General features: G+C 36.0%; 1 protein-coding gene across 3 annotated transcripts in view; it reads right to left on the bottom strand.

The window, feature by feature from the left end:
• The window catches only part of ATF7IP (activating transcription factor 7 interacting protein), a 115,164-nt gene extending 100,094 nt beyond the window's left edge, over nt 1-15,070 (bottom strand). Inside the window, exons 1-2 of one of the 3 annotated variants that reach the window (XM_010858714.1) lie at nt 14,798-15,070; nt 13,150-13,182 (exon numbers count right to left, since the gene is read on the bottom strand). The gene's annotated coding sequence lies outside the window, so the exon portion shown is untranslated. The remainder of the gene's footprint in view (nt 1-13,149; nt 13,183-14,797) is intronic. The other 2 variants (XM_010858711.1, XM_010858718.1) reach the window with 2 other exon arrangements.
• Between the last annotated feature and the right edge of the window lie 644 nt (nt 15,071-15,714).

The following is a 15,714-nucleotide window of genomic DNA, read 5'->3' as shown; positions in this document are numbered from 1 at the left end:
CAGGTTACTATCAACATTAAAAGTAACATTAGAAGGTTATTAAGATGGTAAACTGAAAACACCTAACTTCACTCACTCAAATCCCATTAACCTACACTGGAGGTATTTTTTGAAGGCATGAATCCTCAAGAACAAAGAGAAAAGTAAGAGGGACAATAGCTACAAAGATTTCTGGGAACTGGAAAATAAGCAGAATCACTGGTAACTAACTAAGCCATTCCCAAAACACTACATTCTAAGTTGCATAGGGGATAAGTTAGGAACCAATTTGATTTACATGGCAGAAACTTCAAAAGACATAGAAACCAGAAGAACTAAGCACTTTGGAAATTGAGGTCAACAGAGCAAATAGTAGGATGGCATGACTAAAAAAGAGAATATTAGTGAAAGCTGTTTGTGAAACAGTGAAATCTCTAGATGTCCTTACCACATTCTACTGAATGCCTGCTCTCCCCAATCCTAGCAAAGATCTGAAAACAACATCCACAGTTTAAAAGGAGTGTAGTAACTCAACTAGTAAAGAATCTGCCTGCAAAGCAGGAGACCCCAGTTCGATTCCTGGGTCAGGAAGATCCTCTGGAGAAGAGACAGGCTACTCACTCTGGTATTCTTGGGCTTCTCTGGTGGCTCAGATGGTAAAGAATCTGTCTGCAATGCAGGAGACCTAGGCTCAATCCTTGGGTTGGGAAAATCCCCTGGAGGAGGGCATGGCAATCCACTCTAGTATTCTTGCCTAGAGAATCCCCATGGACAGAGGAGCCTGGCAGGTGACAGTACACAGGGTCACAAAGAGTCAGGCATGACTGGGCTTAAGCACAGCACAGCACAGCCAGTGTTATGTGGCAGCCTGGATGGGAGTGGAATTTGTGGGAGAATGAATACATGTATATATATGGTTGAGTCCCTTTGCTGTCCACCTGAAACTATCACACCATTGTTAATCAGCTGTACTCCAACATAAAACAAAAACTTTTTTTAAAAACTGAGAGTAGCATATGAAAAAGAGAGGGACTGAGTGCTCACTGAAGACAATCCAGTCCTCTTCCTTCATTTATCTTTCAGAATGCTGGCAATATCCTTAATCTCCATGTATGAAAATGAAAGACTACTTTCTAAGGGTATATAACAAGCACAGACACAAGACCTTAGGTCTTGGGAACTCTCCAAAAACAGCCCACCCAGACCAGCCCATAATGAAGTCTAAAACTGACAAATTTAGATATTCTAATCAACTTTTTACTCTGCCACAATATATTATACAGTCAGGCAAGAAAGAGAAAGACAACTAAGAAAAGTCTAATATGGAAGACAAAAAATAAAACACATAGCAACAGACTACACAGGGAGAACACTTCAAAAATAAATTAATATCCACATATATTAAAAGATGCTGCATTCATGTGTCAAGAATAGAATACTACAGGCAAAGAATAAACAGGAGAAATTAAGAACATGACAAAAAGAAAAAAGAAAAAGAAGGTCCTTCAACAGAAGGACCTCATGATAAAAAATCTACCTGAGCAAAAAGACAAAGTTGTAAACAGAAGAGAAAAAAAATGTGAGTATCTACCCGAAAATTCACCTTGGAATGATAGAATAGCAGGAGATATCACCAGTAAAATCATTTAAGAAAAATTCCAGGGTTGAAAGACAACAGCTGCTAAACTGAAAGGGACTGATGAATTCCAGGAAACAATAATAAATAGATCAATATCAAGGAATTAAAGTGAAATTTCAGAAAACCTGGAAAGTAATAACAGATTCTACATGCTTCCATTGAGAGAAAAAAATCAAAAATAAGAATGGCCTCAAATTTCTCAGTGGTAACATAAGCAAGAAGAGAATAGAGTGCCTTTAGAATTCTAAAGTAAAATGATTTCCAACCTAGCCTTGTATACCTAGCCAAACTATCAATCAAGCATAAAAATATAAAATGACAATTTTCAGACACACATGGTCTCAAAAAACTTATTTCCCATATACGCTTTCTCAAAAAGCTACTAGAGAATGTGGTCCACTCCTCCTAATAACAGAGTAAGTCAATAAAAAGATATAGCACACAGAAAACAAAAGACCTACACAAAAGAGGGGTAAGAGAAATCCCCACAACAGTGAATAAAATTTTAAGGATGAAAGTAGTGTACCAGATGTAGAAAGTGAGTAGGTAGCCCAGAGCAACGAGAATTAAGAAACAAAAATGAATCATGATCCTTCCTGCCACTGAAGCTGGATGGGTAGGGGAAGGCGGGTGTCTTCTTAACAAACATAGAAAGTCCTTAGTAAAGAACTGTACCAATTGTACTATCAGGCTTCCCAGGTGACGCTAGTGGTAAAGAACCCACCTGCCAATGCAGGAGACACAAGAGAAGTGGGTTTGGTCCCTGGATGGGGAAGATCCCCTGGAAAAGGGAATGGTGATACACTTCAGTATTCTTGCCTGGAGAATCCCATGCACAGAGGAGCCTAGCAGGCTACAGTCTGTAGGGTTGCCCAGAGTCAGACTGGACTACATCTCAACTATTATACAGATGAGATTCATGGATACACACATCCTAGTATAAAGTTACCTTCATGATCAACTTCTGTCATAACTATATCAAGAAAGTGAGTCAAGACTTCCACAATTCTCTTAGTTCAATGTAGAAAACTTTAAGTAAATTACTTAACCCTAGAACGGAGAGTAAGAATTACCTAGGACTAAAGTTTAATTTAGTTTACATTGTAGTTAACTAATTGCAGTTAACATTTTATTTTTAATGGTCATATAAGAAAAGCACTATCTTCTTAATCTACCTTTAACTCTTAATTTAAGATATATTTTGTACAAATGATTATTTAAATAGTCTCTTGATCCAATACCCTCAGAATTCAGGAGAAAAAAATATTCTATGAAAGATCTTAATATAGGTTGTAAGTTAATAAACCATCAGGTTATTTTAAGCACAATTCTATAGAAAAATACTAAATATACTGATTGGCCTTGTTTAAAAACTACTTAGAAGAATGATTAAATCTTGTATAAAGTAGCATAACTGAGTCTCTCTACTTTTTATGAACTCACATACATAGTCTCAATAAGAATTTGTTTTCCTTCCTTCCAGGATAAAACTGGATAAATCAAATTTGTAACCATGACCACAGAGACAGGTGATATTTAAAAACAAATCTCTTTTAATTAGTTATGACAGGGAACAAGGACTGCACCTCAAGCATAGAAATGATGCCTTGTTTAAGTCTTCACAGGAAATCATTATAGTATCTTTTTCATAACTTAACAGATTCCCAGCTCAGAGGAATAAAGAATATCACTTGTTGACAGACAAGGAAAAATGTGGGAATCTTAAAGAACCATGACACAGTACAGCTTTAAGTACACCAGGTGAAAACTCACTGAAATAAATTAGATGGCTCTTAGCTCCTAATCTTGTAATCAAGCAGATAAATAAGTAAATTATTATACTTTATAAAACAACTAGACAAGTTAATTCATATCAAACATATATAGTTTTGTTAAGCAGATAAAAGGAAGCCCTTCTATACTTAACAGTACTGTGTTAGATCAATAAAGCAGTCAAATAAAACATCAAAATAAAATAATTGGAAAATCATTAAACAAACTTATATGGTCAAGTCTATGCCTTATGGGGTAGAAACCTGGTCACAGGAAGGGTTATGGAAGAAAACTGACACTTCGTTTTGCCTCAATTTTAAGTTAGCATGTCCAGCAAGGTAAATAAGCAGTGAGGGATCACACTGCACCCTAAAATTACAAAAAGAAAACAGGATAATTCTGTATGGACCTAGCCCCCCAAATAAATGACTTCATTTCTAACTCTGACAATGACGACAGTCTGAAGAATTATGATAAACCTTGAAGATACGTAACTAATGTGAGAAAATGGCTGCTTTTTCATCATGAGGCTGGTGAATTCAATATCCCTGAAAGATTTTTATTCTTTAAATATTCTAGTGGTGTTTTCTGTTTTTTTTGTTTTAATTTAATGAATAAATCCTAAATCTGGACTCTCTTACAAACCTTTACAAATAAACTACTTTTCTGAATGCATATTTTTCCTACTAGGGAGTGGTATTATCAAACTTACTCTTTTAAGTTATTTCTTAAACACCTAAAGTTCTAACTCCAGTAATCAAGAATACTGTCATTTTCTATATACCTCCTTGTACTTCAGTTCAGTTCAGTCACTCAGTCGTGTCCAACTCTTTGCGACCCCATGAACTGCAGCACGCCAGGCCTCCCTGTCCATCACCAACTCCTGGAGTTCATTCAAACTCATTGTCCATCGAGTCGGTGGATGCCATCTAGCCATCTCATCCTCTGTCATCCCCTTTTCCTCCTGCCCCCAATCTCTCCCAGCATCAGAGTTTTTTCCAATGAGTCAACTCTTCACATGAGGTGGCCAAAGTATTGGAGTTTCAGCTTTAGCATCAGTCCTTCCAAAGAACACCCAGGACTGATCTCCTTGCAGTCCAAGGGACTCTCAAGAGTCTTCTCCAACACCACAGTTCAAAAGCATCAATTCTTCCACACTCAGCTTTCTTCATAGTCCAACTCTCACATCCATACATGTCCACTGGAAAAACCAGAGCCTTGACTAGACAGACCTTTGTTGGCAAAGTAATGTCTTGCTTTTGAATATGCTATCCAGGTTGGTCATAACTTTCCTTCCAAGGAGTAAGCATCTTTCAATTTCATGGCTGCAATCACCATCTGCAGTGACTTTGGAGCCCCAAAAAATAAAGTCTGATACTGTTTCCACGGGCTCTCTACAGCTGCTCATGGTTGCCTCTTAGTAAATACTCATGTCTTACTAAAAGATTCATCAACTGATTGAAGTCAAATCTGAAAAGTATGTCAGGAACAAGTGCTAAGCATTTTATATAACTAACCTCATTTAATCCTCAAAATAAGCCTACCAGGTAGGTGGTATCATCATTTTGTGTAAGAAATACTGTTCCGAGACACTAGTTGGCCAGGCTCCAAGACAAAATTACTATATGTTCCATTTCACTGTATTACTAAATGGCTTTAGGAAAATTCTTTGCCTTTTCTTCTTTTTCTTCTTCTTAATTTGCTTGCATATTTTTAATCTTCCCACTATTATATCACTTAAGTTTTACGGGGAAGAAGACAATCACACAAACGACACAAAATTAAGTCATTCCACCTTTTCATCAAACCCTTATTAATTTGCATACATCTGTCCTTCAGATTTATATTTTAAGAACTTACTAATAGTTAAGCAAAAGTGTTTTCTTAATTTTTTTTCTATTTCTTAATGAATGAAACTCAAGATTTTTTTTCCAAAAGTTATTTAACTATTTATAATTTTGCAGATGCAAAGTGTCTGTCAAATCTTTTGACAATTTATCCAGTGGGTTTGAAACTTCATGGTTAATTATTCTCTGAAAAGTTCTGACATCTGTGGATTATCATGAGTTAAATGAAAGGAGTTAAAACACCTTCTTCACCACCACCCCCCTCCTTTTTATTTGGCACCTAAAACAAAGGGGTTCTGTTCTTTCAATAAGCAAATATTTACTGAATAATAAGGTAGGTATTGTGGAAAGCAACTTTATAATTTTAATAGCAGTCTTATACCTAATTAAAAGGCCTTGTCTTTACAATGTGATACTTGTCAAATACATCAATAAGATAAAATTCCTCACTGCAGGATGCTTATAAAGTTCTACACAAGTAATTATAAACATAAAAGTTGAAAGGAATAAAAGCCTTTAAAAGAGATACAAAGTAGAACAAAGTAAAAAGAGAAATTAGAGACTCCTAGCTCAGGATAACAATATCCTTTATTAGGCACATTATGAGTATATTCTCCTAAACATACTACTTTCCCACCTCTGGGATTTTGAATACCCTTTACTAAGAATATCCTTCTAATTCTTCCTTTAAAATACAATTTTTCTAAGGTTTTCTTGACCTCCATCTAACAGAGTCCCATTTTTTGTGCCTCACACAAATATCTATTGTGTTATATTTATCATCTGTAGACAACTACTTTTACCTACTTATTACTTACCAGTTAAGTTTTACCTGAAGGCAAAGAATTTATGGCCACATTTTTTTTCACCTATGTATATTACAAAGCCCTCAAAAATGACATTTTCTATCTTGAAAAAAGTACAGTTTACTTACATAGTTATAAAGGAAGAAAAATAGTATCTGGAAAATTCAAACATAAACTCAACTTTGAAACTACAAGAAGCAGTTCAAACAGTCAGAGTTTACCTACAGTCTTTCATCCTTTTAAAGTAAGTTAACTGGCAAGATTCAAAGATATTACATTGAGTTCTTGCAAAAGTCATCATGATTTAATGTTTTCAGAGGCAAGTAGAAAGAGAAAGAATTCTACCTAATAAGATATTCATAGTAACTAGAATCTCAGTCAGGAATCATGACTGGAAAGCTCTCAAAATTTCATTTCAAAGGAAGATGTGTATGTGTATGCATGTGTGTTTACTCAGTCAGGCACATCTGACTCTCTGTGAAGCTTTGGACTGCAGTCCACCAGCCTCCTCAGTCCATGGGATTCTCTTGGCAAGAATACTGGAGTGGGTTACCAGGCCCTCCTCCAGGGGATCTTCCCAACCCATGGATCAAACCCATGTCTCTTGTGTCTCCTGCATTACAGGTAGATTCTTTACCCACTGAACAATCAGGGAAGCCCATCAAAGGAAGCTATAGACAGTTATAATTGGATTTAAGTCTTAAAACAGAGAGTCAGTTTTCAGTATCAAATTATCAATTAGAGACCACTTCTCCAGCTTCCTTTAGTAGCAGAAAATGCTACGTTCTCTAATATCCATTTCTTTCCTTCTTTCATAAAATTTTCTAACTTTAGCTGAATGAATGGTTGTCCAGCCAGATACTCCATTTCCCAGCCTTCCTCTCCCAGCTATGTATGTTCCAATGATTACATACAGATCCATAAAACATGCATCAAACCGATATATGCCACATCCATATGAGGCTCTCAAAAGAATGATTGTGCACTCCCATTATTCTTTCTCCCCTGTCCCTGGCTGGTGAAATCATCCACGTTCAACCTAGAAACCATGTTCGACATACGAAAACCACAAATATTAAGCCAAAGCCACTTACACATCTGAAGAGTTTTCCTCTGTATTACTTTATAAGAAAAATAAACATTCATTATCCTTAAAACTAAGTTTCTCAAAAAGTTTAGCCTTTACTGTACTCCAACAGTTCCTGACATTTACTACCTAAAAGAAAACAAAAGTGAAAGTGAAAGTGAAGTCGATCAGTCGTGTCTGACTCTTTTTGACCCTGTGGACTGTAGCCCACCAGGCTCCTCCGTCCATGGGATTCTCCAGCCAAGAATACTGGAGTGGGTTGCCATTTCCTTCAAGGGATCTTCCCGACCCAGGGATAGAACCCAGGTCTCTGCATTGCAGGCAGACAGTTTAACCTGTGAGCCACCAGGGAAGCCCCAAAAGAAAACAAAGGAAGTTAAAAAACAGCCTCTTTTCCATTCGTTTCCCCATTTATTTCTTTTCTTGAGACATTTAATATAATAAAGGTAACAGGGCAGGTACACACCTAAGCTGAAAAGTCTTAACTGAGAAAGAGCTGACGCAGTAAAGTCATTCATTATTGTTTCACCAATCTCTTTTTCTTTTGTCCCTGGTCCTCAAAAGAGCAGAATCTTTTCCTAACATCTAAGTTTACGCTTCTACAAAATGGAAGATATCATCTTTGACAATTACTGACTCAAGGAGAGATTCTTTCACAGCTCTTTTAGTTCCAAGAACCTCCATTTTTACATCCAATTCAAGCTCTCTATGCTATGCTAAGTCACTTCAGTTGTGTCCGACTCTGTGAGACCCCATAGACGGCAGCCCACCAGGCTCCCCCGTCTCTGGGATTCTCCAGGCAACAACGCTGGAGTGGGTTGCCATTTCCTTCTCCAATGCATGAAAGTGAAAAGTGAAAGTGAAGTTGCTCAGTCATGTCCGACTCTTAGCGACCCCATGGACTGCAGCCTAACAGACTCCTCCGTCCATGGGATTTTCCAAGCAAGAGTACTGGAGTGGGGTGCCACTGCCTTCTCCAAGCTCTCTATTAGAATGTAAAAGTGCCATACACATAATTCCTGGGTACCTACCAAAACAATGTTTCACAAAGTAGCATAGGATTACACAAACAACAAAGAGAGGGAGAAAGGATGACACAACTACCTCACATCATCATCATAGAAAGGGGCTCTCCCTCCCTCTCAAACCAAAAGGGATAAAGCCAGTTATTCATAGTTATCTGATACAAAATAACACAAAACTTTTTAATAATATTCTGAACAATGAAAAATTGCAGATGCAAATAAAGTATTTCTGACAGTAAAGTTAATAGATCATCTTCATTTCCCAGACATTTGTGTTTATATAAGTCCAATTATTATATAAAGACTGTCAAGCAGACACAATCAACTGTACCCTTAGGCCAGCCACATTTTTTAGGAGGGGGACCAACGAGATGTCCTAGTCATTCTCTTAAAGATTAAAAAACCCAAAGATCAAAATTCAAACCTGGAAACATTCCATTATAAATCAATACTAATACCCTGGTTTTCTCATTTTGCAGCACTTAAAAACACTGAAAATGCTGCCCAGCACTCATACTGTCTCCAATACAAAATGGATTTCAGCATACAACTTGAAGCATATATAAACATAGTTTAACTTTGGAATTCACTTTTCTGTTTTGAAAAAAAACTATAACGACAGAAAAGACCACTGAGTTACTCCCTACACTGCATGACAGTCTGAGAAAGAATACTGAGAAGTAATTTCTAGTCTTGCAATCTCCAAAGAACATAACAAGATCAAATGGGCAAGAATTTGAAAAGAGAAGGTCCACTAATGGATAGGCAATTTCTGCGTACTATAAGAAACTAAGAAGGACAATACTCCCCAGAACTACTCAATGATACTTATAATTTACTGTTAAAACATCACCCAATTTTTCCCTATAATGCCTCACAGCTGTTAGGAACTCGAAAGTAAGATCTTTACTCTCAAACTTCTTTCTGCATGTGACTCCTTTGAACAACTAGGTATGATAATATATGAATTTCCCTATATCTCAAAACTTAAAAACAAAGTAATAGAAGTTTTTTTTAAGCCAAATCACATCTAAACCTCTTTGCCTTCTTGAACAAATTTAAAATCATTAGATATCCTCTATAATTCAGAATTGTTAATAAGATCCTCAGTTACCATAATGAACATTCTATAAATACTGATTTGTCTCTAGGAGTAACAATTCCCAAGCGAAATAACCTCAAAACTAACTTTGCAAATTTTTGTTCTCACACTTGATACCTAACCCCAATTCACAATCAAGATGCCAGCCATCGCTTCCTGACCCTATCCATATGCATTTTTCTAGTAGCATTTCTCTCCTCTCCCTAATTTACTACTGTGCTGTGTGCTTAGTTGCTCAGTTGTACCCAACTCTTTGTGACCTCTTGGCCTGTAGCCCATCAGGCTGCTCTGTCCATGAGATTTTTCAGGCCAGAATACTGGCATGGGTTACCAGTGCCTTCTCCAGGGGATCTTCTTGACCCAGGGATCAAATCCATGTCTCCTGCGTCTCCTGCATTGTAGGCAGACGCTTTAATTTACTGCAACTTATATATTATAGTCTGGAAACATAAGAATCACAATAGAGAACTAGGAAAAATGCTCAAGGGCAAAGGTCATACACAAAAAAGTAAAAATATGCAAACTTCTATAAGTGGATTTGCTTGAAAAATACCCAAAGACAAAATTTCCCATTAAAAAGAAAATACTGAAGAAAAGTAATTTAGTATCGTAACACAATTTCTAACTTGTCCTAGATTCATTTTTATAAAGCCGATATTTTACCATTTGATTTTTATCTTTATTTCCTTGATTTCTCCTTTACACACATGACACGAATTTTCAAGTTTCACTATATTCAACATAAATATTTTGGCAATTATTTTATATTCTTTCCTGTACTTTTTATAAAAATATTTTTAAAAGTAGAATTACAACTGAAATACACTATTAATCAAGATATTTTTCACTGCAATCAGCAGAAAGAATAGATTTAATAGAGAATTAATTTATGCTAATAATTAGGGAAACATCCTTATGAGAGAAATAGTCAATGTTACCAAAGAGATTAAAAAGAAAAAATTTTAATCTTTACTACATATTATTTACTAGGCTCCATACTGACCAAAAAACGAATCAGATAACGTTTCAAAATTTTCCCATTTAAAAAAAAAGGTCTATGTTAAACAAAGAAGAAAAATTGTTTTTAAATATTATAGAACACTTTACCTCAGCAAGCTATTTCTCTTACTTCTAACTTTATACTTGCACTATTAACATGATGTTATATCCTAAAGCAGATTAAAAATGAAAATGAAATCCTACATCCTCTACCTTATCATCCCTATTAACAATATACCATTAGAGGAAACCAGTAAAGTAACACCTTAATAAAAAATAACAAGTACCACAATTTTTCCTAGAGTTCCTACACAGTACATTTTTGTGGGATCTACAGGAAATGCATATTCGTGAATTAAAAACAAAACTGTATAAAGATGTAAATTATCCTAACTTAGGTTTCATGCAACTCTAAACAAAACTTCAAATATTTGGCTGTTTTAAAACTTTGCCAAATTTATTACAAAGGCGGGGAAAACTCACTTAGAAAATTATGAAAAGGAATGCTATGTGTTTTCCCTTCATATATTTATATAGTCTATAGCACTACAGCAGATAAAGTAGTACTGCTACATAAACAAGGCCCTGTTACAGTGTTGTTAACCTGCTTTTAAATTTTACATAAAATATTCCTGTGAGAAGCCGATAAAACTGTAACTCTTTCCCCATAAAAACTTGCAAATTATGTTCACTCACATAAAACTGTGTATATCATGGAACCCATGCAAGTTTTCAAACCTATCTATAGATCCCCCAAAGGTCAATGGGCGTAATTAAATAGCCCTAGTAAATGAAGCAGAACTGACATCTCAAACCTAGTAAGTTATGGTCAAAGAAGCATCTTAAAGCAATAAGAAATGAATCACCAACACAAAATTCAAAGAAAATTAGGTATTTGGAAAAGATTGAAACTAGCAACCCATCTTTACCCAATGTCAAAATAAACTCTATGTAGATGCAAATGTATTTTTTAAGATAATTAAAACACCTGGAAAAAATAAACAGAATAATCATTTAGTTCATCTTATAACAGGTAATATTTTTTATGCAGAGAAGTCCTGGAAAAATAATAAATGAAAAAGCAGTGCACATCACTACATTAAAACATAACAATTCTAAGTGGGTAAAACCACGTCCAAATCTGCAAACCAATAGATTGTAGACAGCCAGGTTCTTCCACCCACGTAATGTTCTAGGCAAGAAATACTGGAGTGGGTTGCCACTGCTACTCCAAGGGATCTTCCCAACCCAGGAATCGAACCCATATCCCTTGTGTCTCCTGCATTGGCAAGTGGATTCTTTACCACTGTTCCACCTGGAAGCCCATAGCAATTGTTTTTAAAAATTTAACTGAAAAAAAAAAAAACCCTGCAAAAAATATGAAAAGCAGTTTTCATACTCACAAACAACTGTTGCAAACAAATAAGAAAAATATTAACATTTACCACAAAAAAAGATACACAAAATATCCTCAAACAGCAAAGTCAAGAAAAATGAGAAAGTTGCATATATATTAAACATTTAAAAGTTCAATTTCACTAGTTACCAGGAAAAAAAGTTAAAAAGCTACTATTTCTCAACCACCAAAATCATGGTGGCATGGGAAATGCTTTTCAAAAAAACTAAGTTTTTATCTATTTTGTAAATTACTTTAAAAGCCCTTTGAAACAGTAATTTCAAAGAAATAAGATATAGATTGTGATTCACGTACAAGATGTTCACTGTAGCTTTATTTATAATAGAGATGCAAAATGAACAAAATGTTCAATAAGGAAAATCACAGTACATTCTTATTAAAAACACTGATTATGTGGCTGTTCAAAAACATATTTCAAGAACATTTGATAATTTAGGATATTTTCACAAAATGAATATTATGCAATCATTTTTGAAAAACATACTTCTAAAGAACAATGAAATGGATAAATATCCACAATATAACACTAGGTTGTGTGTGTGTGCATGCTCCAGGCTCCTCTGTCCATCAAATTTCCCTGGCAAGAATACTGGAATGTGTTGCCGTTTCCTCCTCCACAGGATCTTCCCAACTCAGGGATCAAACCCATGTCTCCTATACATCTGCTGCATTGCAGGTGGATTCTTTTCCGCTGAGCCACCAGGGAAGTAAATAGCCACAATACGACATTGTGTGTGTATGTATATGCTCAGGTTAAGAGGCAGAAATGAAATTATGATCCAAAACATAAACTAACTGATCAATCAATAAATAGGAAAGTCACAAAAACATTTAGTGTGTTTATTTCTAATTAATTTTCGACACCTTCTAAACGTGCTAAAACAAGTAAAAAGTTTTAAATATCAATACTCAAATCACAATTTAAAGAAAACACAAACTTTAATGGCTTTGGCTTAAGTATTCAAATCTTTTTTTCCTGAATTTTTTGTTTAAAATGTACAAATCTAAAAGGATTTTTTTTTGACTCCTAGTAACAGAATTCATTCAGTATTCATTCAATCTTAATAGTAACTTAAATTCCAAATCATGCCTGTTATTCACAGAGTACTAATGAACAAAAAATACTAGATGTTCAGACAGTACATTATTCTTAGTTTTAAGTTTATAGAACTATACTTGCCTTTCTAACAAACGTTTAACAGCAAAACTGTCCTACCAATACGTATTTACATAGTTCGTTATGTTCTTCAGTGTTGTCAAGTGCCTCTTATAAGCTTCAACATTAACCTGAGGCAATCATTTGTATATGCAAATGAAAACATAAACTTAAATATATAAAACAAAATATTTCACTTTTCTGGAAGTGCAGAATGAAACATGCCCTATGACAGAAGTTCTTTTCTTAACCTAACTATGTATGTATACACAGACACAGAAAAAAACATGTTTCAACTCTTAAATATTTGAAATTATACCTGGAGATGGAAGGGGTGTGCTGGGTAATCAACCTGGAAGCATAAAAGGGGAAAAATCACACAACTGCCCTCTAAATATATTTCTGTGTAAAAGACTTAGGAGGTTCAAAAATTATATCACAACAACAAATACTCTGTTCAGAAAAAAAGAATTATTCCTATCATTGCATTCTATCCCCTGTGTGATGTCATTTTTTAAAAACCCATCAACCAAAAGTATTCCTTTCAACTACATCTATTTAATTCTTATTAACAGTACCTGTAGGCAACAAAGTCCCTAAACCAACCAAGATTATAAAGCGACAGCCACTTCTTCATTTGACAGGTGACTAATTTCAGAGTTACATAACCAACCAAGAAAACAGTTGTTGTATATACAAGCCAAAGATGACATTTATGACAACCATTTACAAGTTTTCAGGCCAGTAAGAAATAATTTGCACAATGGTAGAATTATATTAAATCGTATAAAACTTCTCCCAGAGGCTTACCTAAGATTTAAATATAGTGACACTACCATTTTAAACTAAAATAATCAGGATACTTGTAAGTACTTTAAGAAACTAAAACCAGGAACAGACAACTTAAAAAACCAAACACAAACTATCTTACACACATTTATATATAGCAGGCTGTTTTTTTAATCAACTGATTTATTGATGATTCACAATCTCCTCAGGCCTCAGGGTAGTTGGGAGTTCTTTGTAGAATTCTTTATCAGGAAAATTTACCGAGTTTAAGAGTTATATTTTACATATCATTACAATTTTAAAAGTCAAAGTAAAAAATATAATCTAACTGAAGCAGTAATAGACATGCAATCAGAAATAGAAAAAATGTAAAACTCAAATGCAAGCAAGGTTAGAGGCACACCACTGATTAAAACTCCACCGACTGAAGATCAAATTATTTTAAAAAATATAAATACTTAAGGAGATTGAGATTTCTTTTTAAAACAACATTATATAGATTCTTCCAATGTCCCCTCCCTCTCATATTTCTAAACCTCAAACTGTTTCTATTTTGAAAACATTCCATAATGAAACTGGTAAGGATAGGGTTAAAAATGTATTTGCAAATATGCAGTTCAAATAATTGCACTTCCCGTGAGAACACCACTAGGTGCTGATCTTTAGCTCCCTAAATAAAAACTTGAATCCAGCAATACACTTAAAGTGAAATTAAAATCGAGAACCACAAATGGACAATCATTTTTACACAAAATTAAGTCCACAGCTTCTCAGAGAATAGGAGAAACACACACACACAAAAAAAACTCTTAAGTCGCTACAGGAATACAGCATAAAAGAAACGTTTTCCTTGAAAAATACAGGAATTCCCGCCTAACAAAACGAAACCCCTCAAGAAAGAAAAAAATTAAATCTAGAACCCGAATGGCGTCCAAGAACATTAGATCTTGAAAATGAATATTGCGCTTGCGCAGCCACCGCCCCGCCAGCTGCACAACTGCAGCTAGAGCCCGACCCCGCAAGATCACGTGCTCCCATGCAGCGCCCGCCCGCAGCTCCGCAACCGCGCAAGCGCAAACACAACTCCCGCAGCCGCCATAATGCGGTCTTGACTCTTAAGAAATACAATAGTAATTTAATAAAATGTGGTTATAACAGCCCCTGGGACTCACATATACCTTTCGGGGCGGGAGATGAGGCTGGAGGAACCAAGTTCCGTCCTAAAGAGTCGTCCCGCGCAGCCGTCCCCACCGCTGCCGCCTCAGTCTCGCGCTCCCCACTCGCCGCGCCGCCGCTGCCTCCGCCGCCGCCTCCGCAGATTCAAAAACAAACCCGCTTCTCCCCTGCACGCGCCGGGGCCGTTATGCAAATTATTGTAGGCGGGGCTTGGTGGTCGTAATATTGGCCACGCCCGCCGTGCTTTCAGCCAATAGGCTCCCGGATTGGCTGTTCCCCATGCAAATCTCCAGGGTTTTAATTTGAATGAGAAATATTGGCCCCGCCTCCTGCCGTGGAAAAGAGAAGCTAGTCTGAGGTGGTGGCGCTGCGCCCTTTAGTTGCAGTGAGGTGTGTTTTTTGAGTGGCGCATCGCTCAACCGGTGGTAGCACTTTGTGAGCGCCCTCTATGAGCCTCAGGAAAGAAGGAAGGAAATAGGTGGGTGAAAGTTAAAAAAGCTAGGGCAAGGTTTTCGAAAAAGACTGTAGCATGTTACTTTATCGTTTATATTAAAAACTCGGAAAATATACTTTAAACTGTGTAAGTCAGGAGGGAATGGCGCAAACACATCTTTTCTTTCAGTTATTCTCTTCCAGAACAAGCGCTTCCAGTTATACCTTTCCACCTGTTGTATCCCTGTTATTCAGTTTTTTATTGCGAGCCAAACCCTCATGAAGGCCACAGAGTGTGATTAAAAAAAAAAAAAAATGCTCCTCGTGTTTTTTGAAGAATCTGGGCTTACGTCCAGTTACTCCTGCTTACTTGCTTGTTACTTGGAATAAGTGTGTTAGTCAGTTTTCTCGTCTCCAAAATGATGATAATAACTGTAATTCAAATCAGTTGAGGAGGCTAAATGATTGGATAAATGTAAATGTGTTC

Source organism: Bison bison, unplaced genomic scaffold (assembly GCF_000754665.1).
Source record: "Bison bison bison isolate TAMUID 2011002044 unplaced genomic scaffold, Bison_UMD1.0 scf7180017864390, whole genome shotgun sequence".
NCBI classification, from domain to species: domain Eukaryota; kingdom Metazoa; phylum Chordata; class Mammalia; order Artiodactyla; family Bovidae; genus Bison; species Bison bison.
This window is presented reverse-complemented; position numbering and strand designations above follow the sequence as displayed.